This window comes from Peromyscus leucopus, chromosome 5 (assembly GCF_004664715.2).
Source record: "Peromyscus leucopus breed LL Stock chromosome 5, UCI_PerLeu_2.1, whole genome shotgun sequence".
NCBI classification, from domain to species: domain Eukaryota; kingdom Metazoa; phylum Chordata; class Mammalia; order Rodentia; family Cricetidae; genus Peromyscus; species Peromyscus leucopus.
The window spans coordinates 112,047,880-112,062,713 of NC_051067.1; the positions used below are offsets into that span (position 1 = coordinate 112,047,880).

Genomic DNA, 14,834 nt, shown 5'->3' on the forward strand with positions numbered 1-14,834 from the left:
TATGGTTAGCTGGCTATATTCCCAGGCTTTGGGTATATGGCTTGGGGGCTTTTCCGTTTTGTTTTGTTTTTGTGTGTGTATATATTTTTTTCCATCCCCACTCATTGATATCTGTGTTTGGCAGGTAACTTTATGAGATATGACTTTGTAATTAATAAAGTAGATCAAAACTCAGAATAACCTGTTGATGTGTCTCAGACAACCAAGTTACAGTAATGGATTGTTTCTGTCTGCTTTTCGCACCGTTCTTCCAGGGTGGGTGTGTAAGTCACTTTGCTGTGACTGTGACCGAATACCCTGACAAAAAGCAGCTTAGAGAAGAAAGGGGTTAGTTTTGCATCACAGTTCCTGCGGGATAGTCTTTCATAACAGGGAAGGCATGCCAGCAAGACATAGGGCCAGACAGGCAGATGGGGGGCAGTGACATCCTTCTCCCTGCTGTACCTCCTAAAGTTTCCACAGCCCCCCCAAACAGCACCACGACAGGCACCCCTGGGGGGACTTTTTCACTCACACACCACAGTGTGGAAAGAATTTTAGGTCAGATTTAGTTTTATTTGTAACTTTGGAGGTGGTAGTGATGGTTGGTGGTCATGAACTTTTTGAAATCTTAAGAAATGTAAGAAAAAGTGTATACTGCCAGCCCTTTGCATCCATGGGTTTTATACTTGGGATTCAACCAATCATGGGTTGCAAGTATTTAGAAGAAAAGTTGGTGGTTGTTGTTTTTTTTTTTTTTTCACTGAAAATGTGCTTTTTGTTTCCTAAACAATACATTATAACATTTATTTACATAGCACTCCCATCAGAACAGGTACAGTAATGACCTAGAGGTGACTAATGCATAGAAAGCTATGCACGGGCTGTATGAAAGGCTGTGCCCCTTTCTAAAGGGGGCTTTGGTGCCCACTGACCGTTGTGGGGCCAACCACAGCAATTCTTCATATGCAAACTGTTTGCCAGTGCTTGACTTTCAGTCTGGGTTAAACATCCCAGAAAGCTGGTCTGACCGTGTCCTGAGGCTGGATCTCCGCAGTGCATAACCCTGTGGGGTGATGAAGAGTATGATTTGAAGGAAGTGTAACCCTCAGAGTCGTGGGCATTCGAACACCTGTCTCCAGCTGGTGACTGGGGAGGACTAGATTAGTGTGGCCTTGCTGGAGGAAGTATGTCACTAGGGTGGGCTTTGAGACTTAAAATGCCCCTCCTTCCAGTTTGCTCCCTCTGCTTTGTGCTTGTGGATGAGGATGTGAGCTCTCGGCTTCCTGTTCCTGCAGCCGGGCCTGTCCCTTGTGGCCACGCTTCCCTACCTTGCCAGACTTGTATCCCTCTGGTTCTGTGAGCCCAAACAAACCTTTTCTTCTACAAGTTGCGATGTTTTGTCACAGCCATAAAAAAGTAACTGGTACACAAAGGTGATGTTACCTAGCTCCGTACAAGGCCGGTTCATAATTGTGGCAGTTGGTACCCGTCAAACCTGCTGACCTCTTTGTTTCAGGAGGGCCTGCTTGGGTTGGAATGACTAGCACAACGTTTCATCTGGCCTTCTCCAGGCTGGAAAAGTCACCTGCCCAGGCATGGCTGCCCTCCTCCAACGGCTGTGTTTCTTCTTTCCTGGTGTTGGCATGGCAGAGACAACTATGCCCACTGATGTCTGGAGCTTAGGTTGCCACTCAGAGGATCATGAATGAGTAATATGTGTGCCATCTGAGCCAGGCTTAACGAGGTAGAGGGAAGTAGAAGAGTAGAAGTCTCCTACAGGGACTCTCCTCTTCTCTCAGCTCAAGGCACAAGAGGAAGAGACCCCAGGCGTCACCTAGCCACAGGGTGGAGGCATCCTAGGCTCATGCATCAAGCAAGGAGAGAAGCTGCCTAGCATTGTGTGGGGTTTGATTGAAAATGACCCCCACAGGCTCACAGGGAGTGGCACTATGGAGGTGTGGCCTTGTTAGAGTAGGTGTGGCCTTGCTGGAGGAAGTGTGTCACTTCCCACAAGGGTGGGCTTTGAAGTTTCAAATGCTCCAGCCAAGCCTAGGGTCTCTCTCTTCCTGCTGCCTACGGATCCAGATGTAGAATTCTCAAGCTCCTTTCCCAGCACCATGTCTGCCATGCTTTCTTCCATGATGATAATGGACTGAACCTCTGAAACTGTAAGTCAGACCCAATTCAAGGGTTTCCTTTATAAGAGTTGCTGTGGTCATAGTGTGTCTTCACAGCAATAGGACTCCAACTAAGATGCCATGGAAGAAAAATAAGCTTGTATTTTCACTTTATTAATGTTGAGGTCTATTTGTTTCTATAGCTCTGGAAAGAGCGTATTGTAGACAGAAGTTCCTCTGGTCCTGCCTGGCCCTGCAGTCCCACAGCCACTTATAAAATAATTATTCAGAGGCTTATATTAATTACAAACTGTATGGCCTATGGCTCAAGCATCTTGCTACCTAGCTTTTCATAACTTAATTCAACCCATTTCTATTAATTTATGTATTGCTATGTGACCATGGTGTTACTGGTCTGCTGACATCTTGTTGCTCCTTGAGCAGTGGGTTCAAGTCTCTCCCGACTCTGCCCTTTTCTCTGTGTCTCTGCTTGGATTTCCCAACTGGCTGTAAGCTTTCTTGCCATAGGTCAAAACAGCTTTATTTATTATCCAATGGGAGTCACACATTCACAGCATACAGAAAGACATCCCACAGAAGCATATATTTACTTAAAAGGCCAAGTAGTGAATATTTTAGGCTTTGTTATAATTAATGTTACAGCTACTCAGTTCTGCTGCTGTGGAATGCAAACAGCCATAGATAAGTAGATAAACAAATGAGTATGGATTTTATCAATGATACTGTATAGATAACAATAAACAGTGGATCGGTTGGCATTCTGGGTATAGTTTGTCAACCCCTCTCAATATGCCTTAAGTAACATAGGCAATTAGCATCCATTAAAACATTAAAAACATAGAGAGTTACTGAGCATTGTGGCACATGCCTTTAATCCCAGCACTTGGGAGCCAGAAGCTGGCAAATCTGAGTTTGAGGCCAGCTTGGTCTACAGAGAAAGTTCCAGGATAGCCAAGGCTACATAGAGAAACCCTGTCTCAAAACAAACAACAAAAGCAAACAAAACCATATAATATATAATATATATTATATATTACATTATCTATGAGACAGAGAGAGAGAGAGAGAGAGAGAGAGAGAGAGAGAGAGAGAGAAGAGAGGAAGGAAGGAAGGAAGGAAGGAAGGAAGAAAGAAAGAAAGAAAGAAAGAAAGAAAGAAAGAAAGAAAGAAAGAAAGAAAGAAAGAAAGAGAGAAAGAAAGAAAGAAAGAAAAGGTTACCTAGTGAAGCTATTCAGTGGGGCTATAGGCTTTAAAATTTATTTGTCCATCAAAGATGAATGAATAAGCCAAGTGTGGCATGATCACACAGGAACACACTATTCAGCATTAAAATGTAAGAGAATTCTGACACATGCCACAGTCAGGATTAATTTCAAGACAACTACAAACAGGTAAGTTCTGCACAGTCTCCTTCTGAGGTGCTCGGTTAATTCATAGAGACAGGAACTAGAACGGTCACCACCTGGGCCTCGGGAGGGGTGTAAGAGGGCTACTGTTTAATGAATACAGATGTTTGGGGGCTTTGTTTTGAGTCAGGGTCTTATGTAGCCCAGGCTAGCCTTGAACTCACCAAGACAGTGACTAACATTTTGAAAATGGTTAAACTCTATTTCAGATTGGCCACACCATCTTACAGTCCCGCCAGCAGTGAATGCAGATCCCATTTTCTCCACATCCTCACCAAAACCGTTGTTATGCCTTGTAGCAGTTTGTTTGGGGTCCCAGTTTCAGTTTGTACTCAGCTGGCTCCACTGCTTTGGGCATGAAATGGGGCAGAGCATCATGTGGGGAGGCTGTAATGGAGCAGAACTGTTCACCTCACGGTGTCCGGCAGTGAAATCTGGAAACAGTGTGTGAGGGGTGGGAACAAGATGGACCCTTCCAGGTTACCCCACCTACCCCTCCCCTCCCCTGGTTACCTACTTCATCCACCCAGGCCCAACTTCCTGTTTCTATTGATTTGCCTGTTTACATAGACACACATGGACATACACACACACACACACACACACACACACACACACACACACACACACTCTCACACATGCAACTCCCTTTCAAGCAAAACATGGACACTTAAGCAGTCTGTGTTATGATGAGAGAACATAAAAAAAAACATTGCTTATAAATGTCAATGCAAAACATTGATAAAACATTAGCATCATGTAGATAGAATATGTAATAGTAAATTAACTCTAATCCTGCATAAAAACAGTAAGATATTATGGCTAAGTGGAATATTCTAGGAGGTGATGTTGGATCAATAATAAGAAATCTGCTAAGGAAGTCCATATTAATAGATTGTTTCTACTGAAATTAGGCTCCTGTTCATGACTTTAAAACATTAAAGAATGTAAGAATTGATTAACACCTTCCTAATGAATATATATGATATAATCTATCTATCTAGTCTTAAGGTTATTATTTTAGTAAGGGAAACATTATAATCATAAGATACTTCTAATAATATCAGGAACAAAATTAGTATGCTGTATTAGCTATTTTCATTGCTGTGATAAAACACTGTGACCAGAAATGACTTACAGAAGAGAGAAGGGAGAGTCTGCAATGTTGGAGAAACATGGCAGCTGGCAGCCAGAGCAGGAAGCTGAGAGAACACATCTTCAACTGTAAACAAAGTAGAGAGGGCAAACCTGAAGCGGGAGGAGGCTATCAACTCTCACAGTTCCCCCCAGTGATGAACTTCCAGCAAGGCTGCACCTCCTAAGGTTCCGTAACTGGCCCAAGTGCTACCAACCAGGGACCAAGTGTTCAAAGACATGAGACTTCGGGGCGGGGGGCATTTCTCATTCAAATACCTGCTAATAGTGTCATTGTCAGCCAATGTAATAAGACTAGAAAAGTCAGAGTCTTAGGAATAGTTATGAATTCTTCCCATTAGCAGATGATGTGGTGATATCCCTAGGAGTCTTGATATTCAAAAGTATTGCCAAAGTAGAATCTCTCTCTCTCTCTCTCTCTCTCTCTCTCTCTCTCTCTCTCTCTCTCTCTCTCTCTCTCATAACCTTTTAAAGTAAAAATAATGTGTAGTTTAAAAGGACATAGAGGAAGCCTTGGTAGAAGAGCCACAGAGAAGGTTAACCAATTCGTAAAGAGAAAAATCACTGGACCTGCAATTTCAGCTACTCAGGAGGCTGAGTCAGGAGCACTGAAAATTCAAGGCCTGTTTGAAACATATGGGCTGAATTCAAGACCAGCCTGAACAAATTGTGAGAACCTCTCTCCAAATAACAATAAAAAAGATTGAGTGTGACTCTCAGAGGTGAGGTACACTGCCAAGGATATGCAAGGCTCTGAGTTTAATTCCCCATATAGAAAGAAAAAAATCTAAGATGGAAAAAATTTACAGTGCTTTTGGGCGACAGAAGCAGGCTGAGTGAGATCACCCTTGTATCTGGATCTCTCAGGTCAATATCACAAAGATGCTAATTCTTGCCAAGTAAATGTATAAGTTTAATGCACTCTGAAAACTCCAACAAGCTTTGTTCCATGGAGTCGCTAAAATGCTATGGAAAATGAGTGTGTTGAAACAGTCAGGGGAGAGCCAAGACATAAAGGGGCATTGACCCTGTCACACATTAAGGAGAACTAAAGTCCAGGTGACCTCCGGAACATGGAAAGACATTGATAGACTTAGTTTTTGCCAACTTGATATGAACTAGGTTCACCTGGGGAGAGGGAGCTTCTGTTGAAGAGTGGGCAAGCCTGTAGGACATTTTCTTGTTTAATGATGGATGTGGAAGGGCTCAGCCTATTGTGAGGGCTGCAACCCTTGGGCAGGCGATCCCGGCCTGTTTGGGAAGGCAAGCTGAGGAAGCCATGGAAGGCCAGCCAGTGAGCAGTGTTCCTCCGTGTTCTCTGCTTCAGTTCCTGCCCTTGAGTTCTTGCCTTGGCTTCTTTTGGTTATGAACTATAATCTGTAAGCTAAAAATAAACCCTTTACTCTCCAAGTTGGTCTGGGTCAGTGTCTTATCACAGCGACAGAAAGCAGACTATGACGCTGAGCAGATGGGTGGACCTGGGTGATCTGTAGAGCGGTATAACGTGAACTGTTGGATTTGGGTCTCTATGTTGTGGTTTGGGGTTATGGGGAAGTTGGGTGAAGAGTGTGTGGAACCTTTATTACCTTCATCACTGTTTTGTGAGTCTGAACATTAAAAGAAAAAGTTAAAACCAAAGGGTAGATTCCCTTAGGCCTTACCCTAGAGATTCTGGCTAAGTAAATCTTGCCAACCCAGGATGATGGTCCTTTACAGCCTCCCTAGAAGCTGCCAGGATTCAGTCTTGGTGGTCATCCTGACTACATTAAGAACTAATCAGATGAATGAAATGCACCGGTGTGTCTGGGGGCACATCTTGAGAGGATTCACATTTGGGACAGTGGCTGGGGTAAGATGGGAAGGGATTGCTCCCACCAGGCAACAGGTAACCCAGTTACAAAAGAAGTCCCTAGGAAATGCATGGTGGGTGCATGCCTGAGGCTTCCCTCCCTCCCTCCCTCCCTCCCTCCCTTCCTCTCTCCCTCCTCCTTCCTTTCTTCCTTCTTTCCTCCCTCCCTCCCTGCCTGCCTCCCTTTTTTATTTTTGTTTCTGGTTTTTGAGACAGGGTCTCTCTATGTAGCCCTACGCTGTTCTGGAATTCCCTATGTAGACTAGGCTGCTTTGAACAGAGATCCACCTGCTTCTGCCTCCTAAGTGCTGGGGTTAAAGGCCTGCACCATCACTGCCAGTCTGAAGCACCCTTCCTTCTGAATGTATTCTATCCACTGCTGACTTCTTGGGTCTTTCAGCATGGACTCAATATACCAGTAACTCTTCAGGACTGTTCTGGGCTGTTCTAGTACCCTGTCTGGGACTTGAACTGATCATGTTCTTTGCTTCCTTGGTGGAGCACTGTTGACTACCTATTACTGCCATGTAAGGCAATCTAATAAATCCCCATACATGTTCTATTCCTCTAGAGAACCCTGAGAGGATGAGTAATTTTGTAAGATTCTGTCTTAAGAAGCACATTCATGTTAACTTTGAAAACCCAAATGACCTTATGAATCAAAAACCCTCTTGATTGAACTGATTCTTCATATCAATTCATATCCATTCCAACCATACTTGGAATAAATTTGGTAATTTTGGGTCACAGTTATTGTGACCAGTGTTGTGGGAATGAAAAAATTAAGACAGTTCTTGTGCCTAAAGAGTCTGTGGTTCACTGGCAAGCATTGGAAAATAACTCCAGTAAAGGACAGAGAATGGTCATGTCCCAATAGAGAGGGACCTGGCATGAGCTACTGGAGGGCAGAATGAGCAGTTGGTTTGTTGGAATGTTCCAAGAGTGAACAATCTAAAAGGCAGTTGGAAGGTGGCTATGAGCAGAGAGGGTCACAGTTGATATGAAGACAGTTGGAGAGAAGACAGGTTAAGGGATAGACGCTGGGATCATGTACAGAATAGGGGTGTTGGTTTGGGAAAGAGAAAAGCCCTGTATCTGCCAGACTTGGTAAGAGACACTGAGAATATTCTAGTTGCACAGGATCCTACCACAATCTAGGACAGGCCACTTCAGGCTCTTAGGAACTAGAGCAGCACAGCCATGATGCACTTGAACTTCTGGATGGCATGAACTTAATGCCTCAAAGGAGGGCTAAGGAAAAGCTGTCTGGGGCGCAGGAGAGTTAGAGGCTGGAAGTTGGGGCTGCTTGAGGTTCAGGGGGAGATAGGTGTGCACGTGGTTATAGCCCACTGACCTTAGGGAAGGTGGGCCTGCTGGTCAAAGAAGACTCAGCCAGTTAAGATTCACTCCACCACTATCTGAGGATGAGTTCCAGAGGGAGAAAGGATACCCTGAGGGTAACGGAGTCCTGGGAAGTCTCGGGTTGGAGGCTGTAGGAGAAGAGAGATGCTTAATCTGGCATCTGCTTCAGGTTTACCTTTGTGCTTAAGTACAAGTTCTGTGCCTGTGAGCTTTTTCCTTTTTTAATTTTCTTTCTTCTTTCCTCCCTTCCTCCCTCCCTTCCTCCCTTTTTCTTTTGAGACAAAGTCTCATACAGCCCTGGCTAGCCTCTAACTCTCTCTGTGGCCAATAATAACGCTGAATTTCAGCCCTCCCTTCTGCCTCCCTAGTACCCTATGGGGTTAGCTTTGTGTTTCTTACCTCTGAAGCGGGAAAACACTAACACCTAAGCCTCACTGCTGGGTGAGATGGGCTCCTGTGTCTGGGGCTGTGATACAGAAAAGGCACTCAACCAATGTTATCATTAACAAGGGCCAAGAGGAAGCTGAAGGGGCACCCCAAGGGGCCGCAGAGAATAGCACGATGCCGCAGAGTCACTGAAGCCCTGTCTGGGAAGGGAAGGGTTCGAGTAGAGAGGAGTCATCGTGGCTTTGTGCACCTGCTGAATGCCAGGTATGTAGCATGCATGGTCACAGACACTTCTTACCATAGCTTGAGGGGGGTTTTCTGTCACCATCCCCACTCTGCCATCTCACAGACTTGTGGTCCGGAGAAGGCGGTTTGGTTTCATTGTCTAGTGTGGCTACAGGCGACCCTTGACCTAAAGGCTGATTTCCCTCTGAGACAGTCATTTGCAGGGCCCTTTTCAGGGGCCGACGCCGGCGATACTGAGATGAACAGACTCTGAGCTGCAGCCTCTGCGAGCTTCCAGGGTGAGGGTGCCTCTATCCTCTCCTGCCACTGCACAGCACCCAATCAAGGACATAGCCAACACCAGAAGGCCGTTCAAAGGCCCAGACTCCCCATGTCCCCAAACTAAACATTCTCTTGGTCTCCCCATGGCCTCTGGGAAGCCCAGGGTGTGAATGGCTCTCTGTGTCTGCTCTGAGCCTCCATCCCATCCCAAACTTCGGCTCTCACTGCTGCCTGGTCCTTAATCTGGTACGTTGGTCACACTGATTCCTTTCCTGCCTTTAGTACTTAATCCCACCCACCCATCTTGTTCTTTAGGTCTCTTTCACGGGCCACTGAAACCTAACCCAGCCGCACAAATCCAGCCTGCTGGGCAGTCATCCACGTTCCACAGCATGCGGATTCTTTTCTCTGTTTCCCTAGCTGTCAGGGTGTTTTCCCAGCATGGGTCCAGGTGAGAGGCTATACTTAGGCGAAACCACATGTGTCTGGCCTGAGTTATATAAGATTACACAAGCTCTTCAGGCCAGGAGAGTAGCTTAGCCTTCTTTGGACTTCCCGAGGGGCATAGGACAATGGCTCAGGGAATTTCCAAGACTCCATTGCGCTTTTGGCACCACTTAATGATATCCTGTGCCTGGTCCCAGCTCTGAGGCTTCTAAGGGAGGGAAAGTAGTCAGCACAGGCATGGGAAGCCAGGGCGCTCGTATGATGCTCGTACCTTCCTTTCACTTTGCTTCGATGTCTGCATCTGTTAACTGTCAGCAAAGCGCACAGCCAGATGCCCAAATGCCTTTTTGGTAACAAGGACAGAGGTTCTTCCAACTTTAATGGGCATGGGAATCCCCTGGAGAATCTGTTAAAATGTGGGCTCTTAACTCAGGTTTTGGATGGGTCTTGAGAGTTCAAGTTGTAGATGTGTGTAGGTCAGAGGTCCACGTCAGGCATCTTGCTCAGTCACTCTCCACCTTGCTCACTGAATCTCGAGCTCACCGACTGGGCTTCCTCAGTTCTAGGGGTGCAGGCTTGCACCACCATGCCCATGACTTTTGCATGTGTTGGGATCCAAACACAGGTTCTTATGCTTGTACACCTGAGCTAGCTCCCCAGCCTGAAAGCTTGCACTTCTAACCGGTTTTCATGATCTGGGCTTGGAGCTACAGAGGTTCAGCTCTGGGTTCTCAGGCCTACTGAAGACTCAGAATGGTCCGGCAGGGGGCTTCCCCACTCATTTCCTTCTTTTCCTGCTTCAATGATGTAAACACTGTGTGTGTGTGTGTGTGTGTGTGTGTGTGTGTGTGTGTGTGTGTGCCCGCGCGTGCGTGCGTGCATGCAGATGAAAGCAGGCCACAGCGTGCACGGTCAGAGGACGGTTTGCAGGAGTCAGTTCTCTTCTTCCACCGAAGGTTCCAGGGTTGAACTCGGGTCACCAAGCTTGGGTGGCAAGGGCTTTAGCACACCGAGCCATTGTCTTGCCTTTCCCCCTTTAGAAATCATGTCCTGTTCTGTTCCCAACCTTGGCCTCACTTGATGGTTGGGGTCAGAGCACCCCAGCCATCCCAGCCTGATCACACCTGCCGCTGTCCCGTGGACACTCCAGAGCCTCCTGTTGAAAGCCTTTGCTCTTAACTTCTCTTCCTCACCCCACGTAGACACAGCTGATGCCATTGCCCGTGGGGCTCACATCTCGTCTCCCCACCTCCCCTGAACCGTCTTCAGGCACATCCCCTCCACACCTTTGCAGTCTCCCCGGGATGGCTTCCTTATCAGAGTTAAAAGGGGTAGTTTGGGCCTTGCAGAATCCCCCGCAGCAAATACAAAAGGGGTGCCATCCATGTGTTAAGGTCCCCTGTCTAGATGACGTGCGAGTCAGGGACCCAATCGTTGGTGGTGTTGAGGTGCAAGTACTGGGGGACATTGTAGGAATCCCACCAGACACAGACCTAGCCTAGAGGGAGATGTGGTGTGGCAGGGAGGGATGGGAAAATTCTGGAGGTGAAGAGGCACATGGTGAGTTAGGAGGTCTCTTAGTTTGATTTCTGTTGCTGTGATGAACACCATGAACTTGGGGAAGAAGGGGGTTCACTTGGCTTGCACACTCCAATTACCATCCATCATTGAGGGAAGTCAGAGAAGGAACTCCAGGTGGGCACTGAAGTAGAGGCCATGGAGGAGGGGGCGGCTTACTGGCTTGATCCTTATGACGTGCTCAGCCTGCTTTCTTATACAACCCAGGACCACCTGCCCAGGGATGGCCCCACCCACCGTGGGCTGGACCCTTCTGTATCAATCATCAATAAAGGAAATGCCCCATAAGGTAGCTGAGTCTGCTCCTTCCTCCCGAAGTGCACTGCCATGTTCGTGTCCATTCTCATCTGCCTCCCTCTTCTCTTCAAAGCTGGGGGCCCTTGGGGGCCCAGGCACAAACAGACCCTCTTCCTTGTTTTTCTGTTCCAGCTCAGCATTCCCTGATGGTCTGTGTTGTCAAATCTATTCCGTTCACTGGTTGTTTGTTTGTTTGCTGTTATTGTTTTGGTTTGGTTGTCTGCCTCAGATTCTACACGGGGGCTGAACGGTGCTTTCAGACAGTCACTCCTGTCCCCATAGTACCATCCCTAGTGGCTGTCACACAGAAAGTCACCAGTGATGCACATATGTTTAGGAATGTGACCAGAGGACTATGGCATGATTTGTCCACCACCAGGGCTCCCAGGGCTTCAGAAGAGGTGGTCTATGGTGGAAGGACACTCTCCCTCAGATGCCTCCTCACTCCTGGAACCCATGCTACAGCTCTCTGAGAAGTCTCACATGCCTTGTATCCAAGATGTGACTTGTTCAGTTGCTAGCCAGCAGAGAGCACCCTGGTATCAGCTAGAGTTTCTCTGGTTTCTAGTCCTTTCCCTCTTGATAGGAATTGCTAGTCCTGGGGCTATCTGCAGGAACAGTGTGCTCTCTGGGGCTATCTGCAGCACTAAGGCGGCCTCTCTCAGGGTCAAAGCGCAGTGGGATCTCTCTGTACAGCCCACTGTCTGTGGGATATGGAAGGAGGGGGGTCTGCAAAAACAGAAGAGCCTGGGTCAAGAACACAGGTCTAGTTGTGGCCTCACCTCCAACTGGCTGTGTGTCTTGACACACTCACACCTGGGCTGCTCTCCCACCGACATACAGCAGGGCTCACTCTTTCCAGTCTGTTGTAAGGTACAGACCGACCCCAAACCGTCCTAAGCTGAGGTGCTTCTCTTTAGACTAGCACGGGCCTTGGACAACTGTGTTGGGAGCTTCTATCACCCTTAAGGGATCAGATCACGGGACCACAACCTCCTCCCGATATAGACGGAGGCCTTGAAGTGGGCGTTTCCCAGCCCCTTCCCAGAAGCCCCCTGTTGCTCAGCAACAGGGATGAAGCAGCCAGTTCAGGAGAGATTGCTGCTTTCCCAGATAAGGACGGGGTGCTGCGCCTGTTAACTATCAAAATGCGCCAGACAGCGAGCTATGCTGGTTCTGGGTACACGGCAGTCCCCTAGCAGTAGGAAATGCCTGGAGAAGGGGAAGGGCCGCACGTCAGACAGGAGCAGGGCTTGGCAAAGTGCTGCAAGCCCCGAGAGGCAGGAAGCTTAGCTTCACAACACTGAACTCATTTTAAAAACGGGGCTGCAGGCTGGAGAGACAGCTCACAGACGAAGAGCACTGACCAGCCTTTCAGAGGACCCAGGTTGGATCCCTAGCACGCACATGGTGGCTCACAAGCATCTGTAGCACCAGTTCGAGTGTTTGGCATCTTCTTCGGGCCTCTATGGGCACTGCACGCGTGTGGTGCATAGATGTAGGTGCACCTAACCCGCATATAAAATAAATCAATCTAACACCTATGTGTTCGTTTTCTTAAAGGTACACTTACCAGCTGATTGATTGTTGGTTGTGTGTACATGGGTGTGGGCATGTGCACATGCATGTGCAGACAGGCGTGGCGGTCAGAGCACAACCTATCAAGGGTTAGTCTTTCTTTCCACAGTGTGGGTCTTGGGGGTTAAAATCAGGTCCTCGGGGCTGGCAGCAAGTGTCTTTATTGGTTGAGCCATCTTACCTGCCCCTAAATCAGATTTGAAAAAGTGGATCTGACAAGTATGTCCCATCTGGTGAATCTGGTTGGATGTTGTTTTCTTTTTTAAAAAATTGCATTGTGTGTGTGTGTGTGTGTGTGTGTGTGTGTGTGTGTGTGTGATGGGGGGGACAGGGTATGCTTGTGCCATGGTGTACATGTGGAGGCCAGAGGACAAGTTGTAGGAGTTGATTATCTTCCTCTACCCTATAGGATCCCGGAACGGAAATGATGTCAACAGGCTTGGGAGCAGGCATCTGGACGCACCTTGACCCACCTCGCCACCTCGCCAGCTCAGTTATTTTCTGGAACCAGCAAACATTAGATTTGAATATATCACTAACCTATCAAGAAATGTGCTTCTGAACACAGTTTGGATAAGTGCAGTTTCTTGATTGTCCCAGGCTTCCTGGGGATGAAAAGATGACGTGCCAGGTGGGCCTCAGTAGTGATGAGACTGAAGGAACGACCATCAAGATGTAAGGACAAGGCACACAGCTCTTTGGGTTGGCCCTCTCAAGCTCAGGACCAATTCCTGACGTGATAAGGTTTGTTCCTGCACGATCTGTAGCCTGCCTGGTCTATGAGTAGAGCCTCCTGCCATGAAATAAAAGCAGAGAGAGGCCGTGGGACCCCAGCAGCAGCTTGACTAAAGCAAAATGAGGAAACCTTGGGGCTGACGACTCCTTTCCTTTCATTATTTCTAGATAATATCAGATTTTTGGCCTCGAGGGAGCACACACAGAATGAGGCCTGGTGACCTCTGAGCAGGCAAGTCAGGGATAGTAGATGAATCCTGGAGCTGGTTTGCTGATAGCACAAATCAGCCACCGATGCTGTTGATCTTGTCTGCTGGTGAGAGAGGGTAGAGGTGAGAAGGAGCTGACGGTGTCCCAGAGGCGCCATATTGGGAGCAGTGAACAGGCCAGAGCTGAACCTGGGGACATCTGGACCTGTGGGAATCAGAGCAGTGACGAGTTTCTGGTGAGCAGCAAAGATTAATGCCTGGAATCCATTGCCATGGCATATCCCTGCACGTCTACCTGAACAAGAGTGCCCGTATTGACGTCTTTAGGCTCAGCATTCACACTTCATCTGTGTGAGCCAGCTAGAGAGCTGGATGAAGCCAGGGTGCCTGGGTTCCCGCTGCAGGGTCCACAAGTGGGCTTCAAATCCGGCGTTCCCGGAGAGACATTTCTGTGGCCTTGCCACTTACCAGCTGTGCCATCTTGGAAGCACTGTCTAAATCTCTGTACCCTAGTCCTCTTTTCTGTCATGTGGTGATAATGGTCCCAACTGGATACCTGGGAGGTTTAAATGAGGTCAAGAGTAGGAGCGGTTCATTTGAACCAGGTTTCTTTTAGTTATGGAGGTTCTTTCCAAGTTGGACTACTTGGGAAAAAAAATACCTGACCTTGATAGCTGAGCATTTGATAATCACAGGGACTCATGAAGGGACATGAGGGGCTGATGAGCCCCATTCCCAGAAATCCCTGGGGATCTTGGTGTCTTGTGCCTGCATTTCTAGAGTCTACACTGTTTGCTCCTGGCAACAGGGTCTACAACTTAGCTGAGATGTTCAGAGAGGTCCCGGCTCCTGCTGGACGCCTCAGGTGGGGTTCAAGGGCCTGTATTTAGGGCAGACCTCCTTAGCGTCAGCACTGTTGGCATTGGAACTGAATCCTTTGTGTGGGGTGGGGTGGGGTGGGGAGGCAGGCTGTCCTGTGCATTGTAGGATGATTGGCGGCATCCAGCCTCCACCCGTTAGATGCGGATTACCTTCCATCCATCTTGTCCCAGTTTTAACAATGGAAACCATCTTTAGACCTTGCTGAATGTCCCCTGCGAAGGGAGGAGAGTCACCCTGGTGGAGAATCACCGCATTTCTATGTTCCCTCTGGGGTGAACCTCTGTAATTGGTTATAGCCTGCTGCGTTGTTGTTTGTTGAGAT

The 14,834-nt window shown here is 47.7% G+C and overlaps 1 long non-coding RNA gene across 1 annotated transcript; it reads left to right on the plus strand.

Moving 5' to 3' along the window:
- The first annotated feature begins 7,506 nt into the window (after window positions 1-7,506).
- On the plus strand, window positions 7,507-14,543 carry LOC119087966. The gene is made up of 3 exons (XR_005091513.1): window positions 7,507-7,637; window positions 8,403-8,543; window positions 13,096-14,543. It is a non-coding gene; the product is annotated as an uncharacterized LOC119087966 (long non-coding RNA).
- Window positions 14,544-14,834: the final 291 nt, after the last annotated feature.